The following is a 13,749-nucleotide window of genomic DNA, read 5'->3' on the forward strand; positions in this document are numbered from 1 at the left end:
ATCTGTCTAAAAATTTTCTTCAGAGAGAACAAGAGCAGCTTTTAAAACAGTGAATGTAAACACCCTGAAAGGACATAAAGATATTCTGAACGGTTCTGATACGAATGAAAATGTTTTCATCCTGCACCAATGCATTCAGGCACATTTCTGCATGTGAAGTTCAGATGTATAAGTTTTGTAGATATTTGAAGTTTTGCCTTGCGTTCATCTGCTTCAGTCAAGCATACAGTGTTCATTCCTGGTCAATGACAAAAGAAGACGGAAGGAGAGGGTCTAAAAAAAAATATTACTTGGTTAGAGTTTGGAAATGTAAAGCTTCATTAACAGTGTTAAATTCTACTAAATATAATGTATCTTTGTTTCTCCTTTATGCTATAATATAATGAAAACTATTAATAGCTTAGTAGTCCAAAATCAATTCAAAGTTCAGTGGAAATTTTTACATTTAATTCATATTTTTGATATTAGTTTTCAGTACAAGCCATGGATGATGGATACCCACCTGTAAATGCAAATCCTGTTTTAGTGTGACAAGTTTGTATCAGGATCAAAAACATATATATTTGATTGCTCAGTCAATGAACAAATTTTGGGGTGCACTAAAACCCATCTGTTTTAAATTGGAATAGATTGGCATTAATTTGCCTCTACTAATATTTTCTGATTTCATATCTGCATCATCCTCATAATTTTGATCTTCATCCGCTTCAATGTGGATAACTTCCTGGTAAAAATTTACTGTTCCCTGTAGGTATCTTCAGTTCTCCAAACAGTAAGGAAAAGCATTGATGCTGCAATGGCTGTGATGCTGGCAGCAATTTTTTTTTTCTTCTTGGTATTTAGAGTTAATACAAAGATTCAGCCACCCCATAGGAGTCAAGATGGACTTGTTCTCCCAGTCCTGCAGCAAGGCAGGACCATAATATGAATATTTTAATAATGAATCTGATTTTCAGTACCCATGTTCACTCGTGTATTGTTCGCTTTTCTTTCTGAGATGGAATTTTCTTTCTAAACCAAAACAGCCTCTTTCCTATGAGATGAGATTTTCTAGCACTAAAGATTTTTTCAGTAAGATTTCATCTTTTCAACAGCAGTGATCCAACTGAAGACTTTTTTTCTCAAATGGAAACAAATAAATAAAACCTCTCACTTAAGCAATGTCACTACCCAATTTTCAAATACCCTTAATCTTGAGATGAAGGTTTGGGATAAAGTGACTCAGGAATTTATAAGAAAAACAAAGTATACATATCATTGTGATTGTAAATGCAGCTTTGCCTTAGTGCTGGAAAACAAAGGGAGGAAGATCATACACTGGAGACTGGAGCAGAGTTTTCTGAGGAAAAGTGTAAAATACACTAAGATTTTATGATTACAAGGTGGTATGAAGTCTGGCAGCTAGATGTAATAAAAGATGACAAGACAGCAGATCTAGATGAATAATATCCCATCATTATGAAGTAAGTAGCAGGGGAAGCAGGAAAGCCTTTGGCAAATCTTATGGGTAGCTCATTGCAGACGAGCAAGCCCAAGAGGAATGGTGAATGCCTAATCTAGTTCAAAAGTTTAAGAAGGATCAAAAGAATAAGTGTGATTCCAGCTGTCAACTGGATGCTGAAAGTACTCATGTGGGATGAATACTATGTAACACTTACAAATGTATAATTTGGCAAAGGATGGGTTGTGTCTCTGATTTAAAGAGATCTTTGGACCAGCCTATCCCAAATTAAACCAAAATAGCAATACTGAATAGTGAACAGCAAGCCAAAGATGACAGAGATTCACTTGAAGGTCTTTTTTTAGAAATTATTTTTTTTACAAACGATTATTTTAGTGTGATAGGGAAAATAATGAAGCAAATTAAAAAATGGTAAAAGCCGAGAATTGATTTTTTTCCTTTTAACAAAAGAAAGAAATGTCTTATACTGCAGCTGGGGAGGTACTTACTGTGCTCAGCCCTACATTTTTTTTCAGCTAATTTCAGCTAAATGGTATATCTACACATTTTAAATCATTATTTTTGTAATGAAACAATATTGAAGAGGCATGTAAAAGCTAGTGCAAGAGAAGACACATTTAAAATTACTAGAGATTAAGAATTAAGAGGAAAAGACACACCTATGTCCTTCAGAGAATTTAATGGGGCTGCTTATAACTTTGTACTTTTAAGTATCATCTAAAGCTGAGCACAATGGAAAACACTTTGAAAAATATCTAAGGGTGAAAAACATGAGGAATCAAAGGCATTACTCAAAAGTGTTCAGTTTGCTGGAGATGCAGCAATATTAAGAGAAAAATAATCCCTTTTCTATTTTCCTGTACAACTAACTGTAGTGCTCAGTCTCATATTGTCATACATATAAGATGATTCAAATGTTACCAGACTGTAGGTGTGCAAAGTGAAGTGTACAGAAGACATTCACTCAGGCAGATATGCTCTTTTAATGCTATTCTCATAACAAACTCTGTAAAGCAGAAACCTAATCTAAATGTCAGTGGTAGCTGAATGAATATAATTTCAAAAGCAGTAGTACGCCAGTATTAATAGTTTCTTCTTGCAAGAAAACCTGGATTTTAATTAATGGTATTTGCATACATGCTCATTGAGGTTATGAGGGATGACAGTAAAATTTTTATTAAGCATCTGACTACTCAGCAAAACGTATCACACTTAAATTCTTTGAGACATGAACTGTCTTTCCCTGTGTCTTAGTTGGCTTCAGTACTGTTTTATTTCATACTGTATTTCCTCACATAATAATGGTATAGTTCATTACATTTGTGACCACAGTTTAGGTCTCTAGACCTCATTTTGTTCTCACTCTCTCTTCTGAAACCTTCCAATGGGTTCAACTCACCTTTCTCTACAGCTCAATACTGAATGCAGGAGCTTCTTGTGGATAATTTCTTTTTTTTGTAAAGTGTGTATAGGTACAGACTTTCAGCAACTCAAAGGTTTCATACACTGTTGTATGCAACTTCTTAACACAAAGAAATCTGTAATACCCTCTTCAACATTTCCCTCAAACTGTGTTCCTTTGGCCTGATGGCATCCAAGGACCTTTCCTTCACAGCTCATTGATTTTCTCCTGGTTTCTGTAGCCTTTACAATTCACCTTACTTTCTTGTATCCTGTTTTGTACTATGGCTAAACCAGGCCTTTATTTTTTTCATGTCAGGGCTTCTCACTAGAAACAAGTAATTACATCTCTTTCTCACGTATGTCTCTTAATCATCTTGATCACCTGACTTCTTTCAGGGATGTTCAATTATCATGTCAAAAGCAGCAAAATCAAAGAGATCTGATGATTCTCTTACAATTTTCATAGGAAAAATACAGGATTTTCCTCATTCTCCACTCTCAACTTTTGATGTTTCCATTAAATACCACGATGTTCCGTGCATTGATGCAAACACTTGGAGAAGTCTGATGTGCTGTAGTTAAAAGCTGTTTTCTTGTAATGTAAGAACATAATTGGAGTAAATGCACAGAATGATGACTTGAGAAATCACAAGTTGGAAATACTGCCTTACTGTTCACTCTCTCCTGCTTCTACAAGTATAGGAGCCTGAAGCTATCACCAGAATGTGGTTCTGAATGTTGATCAGCTCCCATTTGAAGAAAATAATTTTTGCAGTGATAAGACATCATAATTTAAGTCTTCAGTAGCTAGGGGCTTCTTTTCAAAGCAGTCAGATATGGGGTGGGTCTTAGCTAGTAAATTTAAAATCTTAGAAATTACCTACTTCCTTCAAACAGAATGAAACCTGAATGCTTAGACATTCACTCAGATATGCAAGGAGAGCTTTCTTGTGCTGGCCATGTCATTTTGCTTTAGGAAAACAGCTTCTGGGGAGGCCTTTGTAGCAGTATAGTGTTTCTCATATGATAAACCTCAGTAGAAGATGACAATTTACACAAAACCACACCCTTAACTGCTAAACTTGCTTACTGAAAAGGCAAACCTTACACTCACTGCATCATGCTGTGTAAAGTTCAGAGTCACAAATGTCATCAAGCTTTACTCTGCTGTACTGGAATGAATATTAGTAGAAATACAGAAAATGCAAAGCTGTCTGGATAAGCCAGATAAAATCTCTCATGCCATTGTTTTTATTGAATATATCGAATTGACAGTTTCTGTCATGAGAGGACACAACTCTTGCTACTGCAGTTAGGCTGGAAAGCCCAAACATCCCCTTAAGCTATGTCTTCCTGGCCACACCAAATGTCATAGCACTTGAAAGTGTTAAATACTTGTCCAAATGTCTCACGGCACACACAGTTCTTCTTCTAGACATTGGCAAGCTGTTCAACATACAAATGAGGGCAATTTTCTCAGTGGTAGGTCAAATACTGCTAAAAAATCTTTTAACTACAATAAATCAACAGGGTGAATTGAATCTTTATAAAAATACAAATAATATACATATATAGAAACAACAGTCAAATGAATAGCAAAACCTGTTAACAGCCAGTGGCTGAAATCATGATGTGAACATAAGAAAAGAGATGTGTGCTCCAAAGAAAGAAAATAGAAAGCATTTACTGTGACTGGGGAAGGAGATCCCCAAACTGCCCACAAGAAAACAGCCTGAAGTCATTTCAAGATACATCTGATCCAGCACAGGAAGGCAGAAAACCCTTCCAGTCTATTGTCTACACTTCTTTAAGCTTACCCTTAGACAAAGAGCCTGTGTGGTTAGGAAGTAAAAGTGCAAGTTGAGATTTGAGGGACTCATGCTCTCATTCTGGTCATGTTTCTGAATCATTTAACTGTCTTTGGCTACATGTCTGTGCCTTCAGTAAAATAGACATCAAGTACCTTTAAAATATGCTGATTAAAACTGTTTTTAAAAACACAGTATTATTACATTAACTGAAACCTTTCCCTCACATGTATCTCACAGCTTCCCTTTACTGACAATTTCTTTGCTCTCAGCTGCCAGTAAATCTTGACTCCTCTCACTGTAGCACGCCCATTCTCTTGAGGACACAGCCTGATTCAAGTGCCTGCCAGCCCCCTTCCCTTGCAGCTCAGAAGAGTGAAGATACTGCTCAAACATTCAATACTGCATGAAAACAAGTCCACAAGTCATGATGTAGTCAGTTCCACACAGGGAAAAAGCAATTTTGGGAGGGCCCTAGCCAGCAATAACATTCAAAGGTTGTTATTAATATGCCTTGGGTTGAAAACACAGGATTCCTTGCATTATTAAAGAGATCAGATACTTCTAAGCAGCAAAATGGGTGCAGAAAAGAAGTATAGACTACACCTTACTAATACCTGCTAGGAAATAGCATCTTCATTCCATTGAAATCTAACTTTTGTCCTCATAATTGTTTTCCTGATAATCACTCATCAGTAGCCTGGGAAAAGAAGATGGAAGTTTAGCATCTCACTGTTTTAGAATAGTTTTGTCCACCAGTGTGCACAGGGAAGAAAAAGCAAAGGAAGGCGCAGTTCTTTGACTCCTCTCTACTTCAATAAAAGGCAAATAGCAATGCCTCTAAAAAAGTTGCACATTTCATAACCCTTACCACAAAGGGTACAAATGAATGAGAGCAGAAACTGTAGTTCTCCTGACCTGGCTTGACAGCTCCAGAGAAAAATAAAATAACCACTCTCTTTTGCAGGAGCAACCATTCCAGTAAAGTATCACCATGAATCCCAGCCTCTAAGTGTTCTGGGTAACATTACTATGACATTGTCCTCATGCTTATTCCTAGAGCTCAGAAACTAACAATAATTGGAAATAATCTAAAACAGGAAGGCTCCAGCCTATACAAAATGCACATTTTCATTAGCATTTATGAATTCTGATCACATTCAGTTTTTGAGGACTACGAATCCTCATTTCATTAGTGTTGGTAACCTTCTTTCGAAATTAACTGTGGACTTCAAATGCTGAGCCACATATCTAGCTTTTACTGGCTTTTACATGCTATTTTAGTAACCTTTCTGGATCTGATATGTTAAGTTCTGTAAATCTTATTCTTGTGAGCAGTCTTTAGTCTCCCATGCCCAAGGCACTCATTTCATGAAAATGAACATCTGACGAAGACCATCTATGCTGGCCAACTATGCAGAATTAGATTTAAGCAAATTTTCTTACCCAGCTAATAAGGCCTGACTTTGTCCTGTGTTCAGAAGCTGAATTGCTCTTAACTCCAGTTTCATTCAGACAGTGCTTTACTCAAAAGCTCGCTTTTAGATAAAGACATGCTGTCAGACTATTGGCTGATTCTAATACTTTCCTGTTTCCTGCTTCAGTCTCATATACATTCCTTCTTCTAAAACAGTACCCTGTCAAATCCTTTCAACCATATGTTCCTTGAGTATTTCTTTACTTTAGGAAGTAACAGATGCCTGCCCTAAGGAAAAAAAAAATAAAAAATCAATTTATTTCTGTTACTTGGTTCCAGTAAAGTAGCAGTTATTTTGCTTTAAGAAAAGGGCAACCAATCCTGAAAGGACACTTCTTTTACCTTTAAGAAATATTACATAAGTGGTTTGCACTGAATAATTTACGAACTTATACAGAAGAATTATTCAAAATAGCTCAAACTGTACATTCATCATAACCTTTTCCTTCAGCTTTCCACTAATTAATGCTTCTGAAAATTCTTAATTTTAAGTTTCAGAAAACATCCATGTTTGGATAAATATCTCATTTTATGTTTGCAATGAAATATACATGAACAATTTTATTAATTTTAATGAATCTTTATTAACTTTGGTCAGTTAACATTATTCATTAACAATTTATAAACATTTCAACCTAGCCCTATTATTCAGCATTATGAACTCTTATGAGAGCATTTGATACAAAACAGGCATGATAGCAATTTTGAAATAGGGAACAAAAAAAATCCATAGACTGTCTGCTAGTTCAAAAGCTTCTGTATATGCCAATAACACACTTTTCTCAAATTAAACTTTCAACAGGCTCATAGATACTATTCATGTGAGTCTGCATAGATCTAGTCATGTCAAACTTCAGACCCTAGACAGTGCTACTGTCTCTATCTGGAAACAATCCCATTGGAATTACTGAATTCACCTAAACCAGTCCCAGTGTAAAATGCAATCTGGATTGTGGTTCAATTATGTTCATTCTTTCATTTCTGAACAAAGTAATTTTCTTCATATCACCTAACGGCCTTGGAGTTTTCTTGGTAAAATAAAGTTGGGAATTGCCTTGTAAAAAAAAAAAAAAAAAAGAAAGAGAAAGAGCATTTGTTCTCCTTTTACATTAGGTCTGTATAGAGTTTGCGAGCACAGCCCATTCACCCTTTGGAAAGTCTTTGTATGGTTTTCTGATAAAGTGATATCCTCCAAATGCTCTGATTATGCTCTAGCTATCTGTCATTTCCTCTCACTATTTGGGATTTTGTGAAGACCATTACTAGATCTCTAATTAACATCAGGCATTCCAGGGTTGTGAGTTGCATTGCACTGCCGAGTCAGGCATTTCAACACAGAACACACACCTTGCTGGGTTTCTACCTGTGCATTACTCACTCAATTCAATGGATGAAACTGCAGCAGAGGGGTTTGAACCCAAATGCCAGTTGTCTGAGCTATGCCACTGACACTTCTTTAGATAAGAGAGGCCTGTAGCAAATAGGAGCATCTGAGCTACGCACTGCCTATGAAATCTGTCACAGCAAGAAATTTCACCATTTTTTATTGCCAGAGAAAATAGAAAGCGTGAGAAAGTGGCATTGTGCTGATAAGAGCATATGAAGTATATAAGAAAATACAATTTGTTGGGGATGCAGGTAGATGAAAAACATCCCCAATGACAGAATGAGTTCTGCAGGCACGTTTTGCTTTTTGTCAGGCCTCTCAATCTGTTTGATCAATAAAGTGCATGTTTTGAACCACTCCAATCCGATCTATACTCAACGTTTTAAAATCAATTCATTGGTGTTTTCCATAGACAGCACACTACAATTCACTTTTCTGTGCCTAATCCATCCACAAAATGCATTTTGTCAAACTATTCAATCCTCTCCCTTTAATGAAGCACATTCCATCAAAACAAGCCATCTGCTCTTGTGACAGAATGAATTCTGTCTAACGCGATAAGCAGAGTATGAAGGGAGGCATTTTTTAAAACATGTATGTTTTACAAAAGAGAACATTCCTTATTTAGCAAGACATATCTTATATTCTTTATGAATTTTAAAATACTGCACCAGTGTAAATCGATGGATGAATTCTACATAGCGTGTGAACAGAACTGTATGCAACAAAATGCTCCTAAAGCTTTCTTTCTTTAGAAAATTCAGGAACAGGAATGGGGGTATTAACTAACTTCATCCTTTGCAAACTTGAATGAAATTACTGAAAAAATAATCTGGTTTATACTCTTTAAATTTTCATAGTGATTAACTGTCACAGAGGGAACTATGTAGAGGCAGCTACAGCAACAACTGTAAGTCCTTAAATATATGCTTCTTGCATTCACAGTGGTTATTATTGGGTAATGAAAATCTCGTTATTCTCTCAAAAAAAAAATGCCATAAACAAAAATCTATTATTTTCAAAAAGAAAGAAAATGAAATATGACCTTAAAGCCACACATTAACGTTCCTGACATGTGGTCTGGTAGTCTGTGTTTGCTGTATTCCAGGGGTATTTCACGGATTGCAATGAACACTGAAATTGCAACTGATGTGTCATATGTACTCTCTTCCTTCTGCCATGTGAATCACTCTTGCTAGAGCTTTTCTATGTGAAAAGTCTGGACAGGATATATATGGACATCTACAGTGCAGGTTAAAGGTTTTATTAGAGTGAGCTTGATCTGGCTATGTTAATTCACCATCACAAGTTGTCCTAACACCAAGCGACTTAGCTCGTGATATAAGTCACATTCAACATTATCATAACTATTTCAAATGTTGTCATTTGGGCTGAACTTTTTTTCTGTGATGCTTTTGTGGAACAGCTTCTTATACTTGTCCCCAGAATAAAAGTGACTGAAGTCTCTTACAGAACCAAGGAGATGAAAGGCTTATAACCTTTACCAGAACAGACCTTCATACGTGGGCTTGGCAGAGACTCACTGAAAGCACTGTTTGGTGATAAAAACTTAATACCTCAAAGAAAAAGAATACAAACAACTGGAATGCTGAGAGGGAATCAGCAGAAAATCAAATCTGATTAGCTACTGGAAAAAGACCTTGAGAAAATCTGTGAGGGAATTTCTGAGCTGAGCGGTATCTGAAAAAGAGCTGGGAACTATGAAATAATAAACTGTCCTGTTAGAAATCTCTGGTAAGTCAAGGCAGGTTTTCTACAGTCTTGGCAAACAAAAGCCATTGTGTTTCTCCTCTTACTCAGCTGGATGGCCCTGGACTTTGGTTAAAGTCCTCAAGATAAAAATATTGATGAGTTTTATAATTCCAATTTTTGAGAACAAATATTCTCCTGCTACCATCTGCAAACCCATCTGCTTTAATTACTCTGACTCTAACTGCACATCTGGCAAAACCCAGCATGCTTTCCCCAGGTATAGCCAAAAGATTTTTCTAAAATACAATATCTGATACCTTTCCACAGCAGACAGAAGACCAGACTACATATGTATATGTATGTATACATGTGTATATCTTTGCAGGATAATGTTGGAATGTCATGTATATTATAACATTGTTCAACATCTAAAACGGGCTCAGTGATCTAGGTCAAAATCTTGCCTAAATTTTAAGATGGTAGAAAAGCAATCAAACAGCAGGAAAGGCACACATAGGTGTTTGAGAGACAATAGGAGCAGCAGATTAAGTACTATGAGTGGCTGCAGGCAGTGTGAGGCTGACACCAGCATTCAGAAGTGCAGGAGAAGATGTGCAACACTGTGATTGCAGTCACTTGCTTCCAAAGTCCCATTTGTTCTCAGGACCCAGGTCTGACCAAGTTCTGTGCGTCCCATGGCGAACCATTCACCTCTCTGCAAGATCAGGTCTTTTGTGTGCATAGGTTTCACACAGAAGTGCTGAAATAAAATGTTCAGTTCACCTATTTGATACTTAACTCACAAAGGGGTCAGAAAGCTTAATTTGGGAAGCCCTTTGAAAAGCCTGGATGAAAGATGTGCTCTCTGATGAGCACAGCGAACTGGTTTTTTTTTTCTCTACTGTTTAATAGAAAGCTATGTTGAAATGCTTCTCATTGCACAGGTGAGTTTTAATTGCTGACAAATGAAGAAGAATTAGCATTTCATCAATTGTATTTGCCATATTTCCAGCCTGCAGGATTTTGCATGCCAAAGTCCCATCCATGTAAACACTGAAGATGACAAAATATGTGAGTTCTCTGATCATCCTCAACATATTTTTTTCAAGGAAATTTAAGGATATGCTCCCCCTGGTAAAAAAAGATGTTGTCCTTGAAAAGGATTTTTAAAAATAATAACTCCCAGTGTTCTCACCCAAGTGTTAGGCTCAGAAACTGAAGGCTTATGATTGAGGCTGTATGCATCAAGTATAGTGGATTATTACTATCCAATAGAACCAGGTTTCACTGAAATGTACAATGCAGACCTCGCTAGTAGGTTTTAATGAGTTATGTCTTTTTTAATCTCAGCTGCAGAATAACATCCTCTCCAGTTCATAAATACATATTTATCCTTATATACGTGTCCATTTACTCTTCAAACATATTGAATCTATAGTGTCTCTACTAGTTTGTAATGTAATTTTTGAAACAACATTTAGCTGGAAGTCAGGAAGTACATCAGAGCCCCATGCCTAGCCTGTCTTCAGTGAGCTATTTTTTAAGACAGTCTGCTTTTGTTAAACCAAAAGGTTTGGACCGGACAATTCCCAAACAAGGACTGTGTCTGAGGTCTGACAGTATCTCACAGGACTGCATATCACCTCCGCTCTGATACGCTTTTGAATCTGGCCAAAAGAGCACTTCTCCCACTGGCTTCAGGCTGTAAAATCTTGCTCATTGCTGTTAGCAATTCAGTTTTGTTAAAAGAGGAGCCTCAGCCATACCAAAGCAAAATGTATCCATGTGTAAAGGCAGTCCGATGTTGTCCAAAGAAAACACTGGACTGATATATTTTTGGCTTTTTTATTTGTTAAACTCTGAACAAATATTTTTACTGCTGTAAAATAAACACAAATATATTTTCACTAAATTTAGGCAGTAAAATTATAAAAGCAAGATGTCTTCAACTTTGCTAACTAGCCTAGCATGGGAACCTTGCATGAAAATTTAACAGAGCATCTGAACTATTAGTGATGCTTGTTTTCAATAGACTGCTTTTGACTGCAGAAGTGAAGCAAGAGCATAAGGCTCAATGACTCTAAGGGGGATATTTTAAGCCTTTTAACCGTGTACTTAGGATTCTTGTCCAATAAAAGATTTCTTCTGCTTCAGTCAAAATTTTAGCCGTATGAAGTCAGTGATCCCAAGTGTAAAAATTCCAACCAGCACCAAACATTTATACGATGACTAGGATAAAAACTGAAGTTAAGATATCAGATCTAGTCTTGTTCTGATACTTATTTTAATTGCTTCTTTTCTGTTGCATTTGAATTTAAGAAATATATTAGCTTGTTAGTTTATTGTCACTCACTGAATAAAAGAAGAATCTCTACTTCAATTCAGTGACATCTGGTTCTGCAATAATATTAGTTCAGAAAACACCTATTTAACCTTGCAGGGACATGGAAGTATTATTTTCTCACATTCTGCCGAAATATGGTGATGCTTGACTTTCATTGCTCTCTGCTTCAGGTGCCCTAGGAGAGTGGTCAAATAATCAGGCTAGATATACTTTAAGGTAAGACACTTCCAAGCTCTGCAGTGTCAAAAGTACTTAAGTATTCATGTGTGGTTTGAAGCCGAAGTGTCACACCCTTTCTATTCAGTCTCTGAATGACTAGACTCTTGATCAGTCAGATTTTCACACTTATTTTATCTCAAGAATCAGGTAAACACTTCATTTAGTGAGGAGTTCCACCAGCTGAGAGATTTAGGTGAGTATATTTCTGTTGTATATTCTTTTCTCTTAAATTATGTTTATAATTTCTTACGGCAAAAAATTGTGAAGGATGGCTGAAAATATTCGTTCCAAATACTAAGACCGAGTTTCTTTGCAAGTGGTCATTTTCCTTCTCAAGACATTGTCTGCAAGTACATGTCCTGTTTTCAGTTGTAACAGTTATTTTTCTTCCTAGTAGCTGGTGCAGTGCTGTGTTTTGGCTTCAGCCTGAGAACAGTGCTTATAACACACGGATGTTTCTGGTTGTTGCTAAGTAATGTTTACCCTGATCAAACACTCTTCAGTTTCCCATGCTCTGCCAGTGAGGAGAGGCACAAGATCTGGGAGGGAGCAGAGACAGAACATCTGACCTGAGCTAGCCAAAGGGGGATTCCATACCGCAGCATGCCATGCCAAGTATATGAAGTGGGGGGAATTACCCATAAAGGACCGATCACTGCTCAGGCTGGGCTGAGTGTTGGTCAAGGGGTGGTGAGCAATTGTGTTGTGCATCACTTCTGTTTTCTGTGCTTTCATTTCTTCTCTTGTTGTTTCCTATTATTATTACTGTTGTTATTATTACAGAATCACAGAATCACAGAATCCCAAGGGTTGGAAGGGACCTAAAAAGATCATCTAGTCCAACCCCCCTGCAAGAGCAGGGTAACCTACAGTACATCACACAGGAACTTGTCCAGGCGGGCCTTGAATATCTCCAGTGTAGGAGACTCCACAACCCCCCTGGGCAACCTGTTCCAGTGCTCTGTCACTCTTACAGTAAAGAAGTTCTTCCTGATGTTAATGTGGAACTTCCTATGCTCTAGTTTACACCCATTGCCCCTTGTCCTATCACTGGATATCACTGAAAAAAGCCTAGCTCCATCATCCTGACACCTACCCTTTACATATTTGTAAACATTGATGAGGTCACCCCTCAGTCTCCTCTTCTCCAAGCTATTGGTATTCTTTCTATTATATCTATATTTTCCTTTATTTTAATTATTAAACTGTTCTTTCAATTCTCCTCCCCATCCTGCCCTTGGGAGGTGGAGAAGGTGAGGGAGTGAGTGAACAGTTGCATGGTGCTGAGTTACTGGCTGGGTCTAAATCACTACAACATAAGAACATTGTACAGAACAATTTTCATAATATAACATTGTTCAGTTTCTGTTCAGATACAGTTAATAAAAAAATACAAAAGTCTTCTCTCCCACTGAGAGCTCTATTAGTCTTTATTTCTTAAATAGTGCTTAGCAGGAATTGCCTATTATAGAGTACTGTAGACAGTATGAGACAATGTACAGACACAACTGAGGGCTTGATCCATTTCCACATGTAGCTGTAGTCATGATGAAGTAGGTGTTTGCTCCAAACAGCAAGAGCAACAGAAGTGGCTGGTACCTCGGCACCCCACCAGCACTATAAAGCACACCATGGAGATGAACAGCCCTTGATCTGCCCCAAATGTCTGAGATGTTTAGAGCTGAATTAGCAAGAGCTGATGAGTAAGCAGGTAAGATGACTACACTCAGCCTTTCAGGCCGACTAATGTGTTGTCTAAACATACAGGAGGAAGAGGAAAGTTCTGTAGAGGTTTGAGAAGTTCTTACAAAGAGGCTTTCTGCCAGAAAGTCTTCTTTTTAATCAAAAAGGATTACCTTTCAAGAACTTTACACTAAAATTCAATAGTTTCATGTAGATGGCTTTTTTTCTCATCATAAACATGAAGAGCATAAT

Source organism: Lathamus discolor, chromosome 1 (genome assembly GCF_037157495.1).
Source record: "Lathamus discolor isolate bLatDis1 chromosome 1, bLatDis1.hap1, whole genome shotgun sequence".
Taxonomy (NCBI): domain Eukaryota; kingdom Metazoa; phylum Chordata; class Aves; order Psittaciformes; family Psittacidae; genus Lathamus; species Lathamus discolor.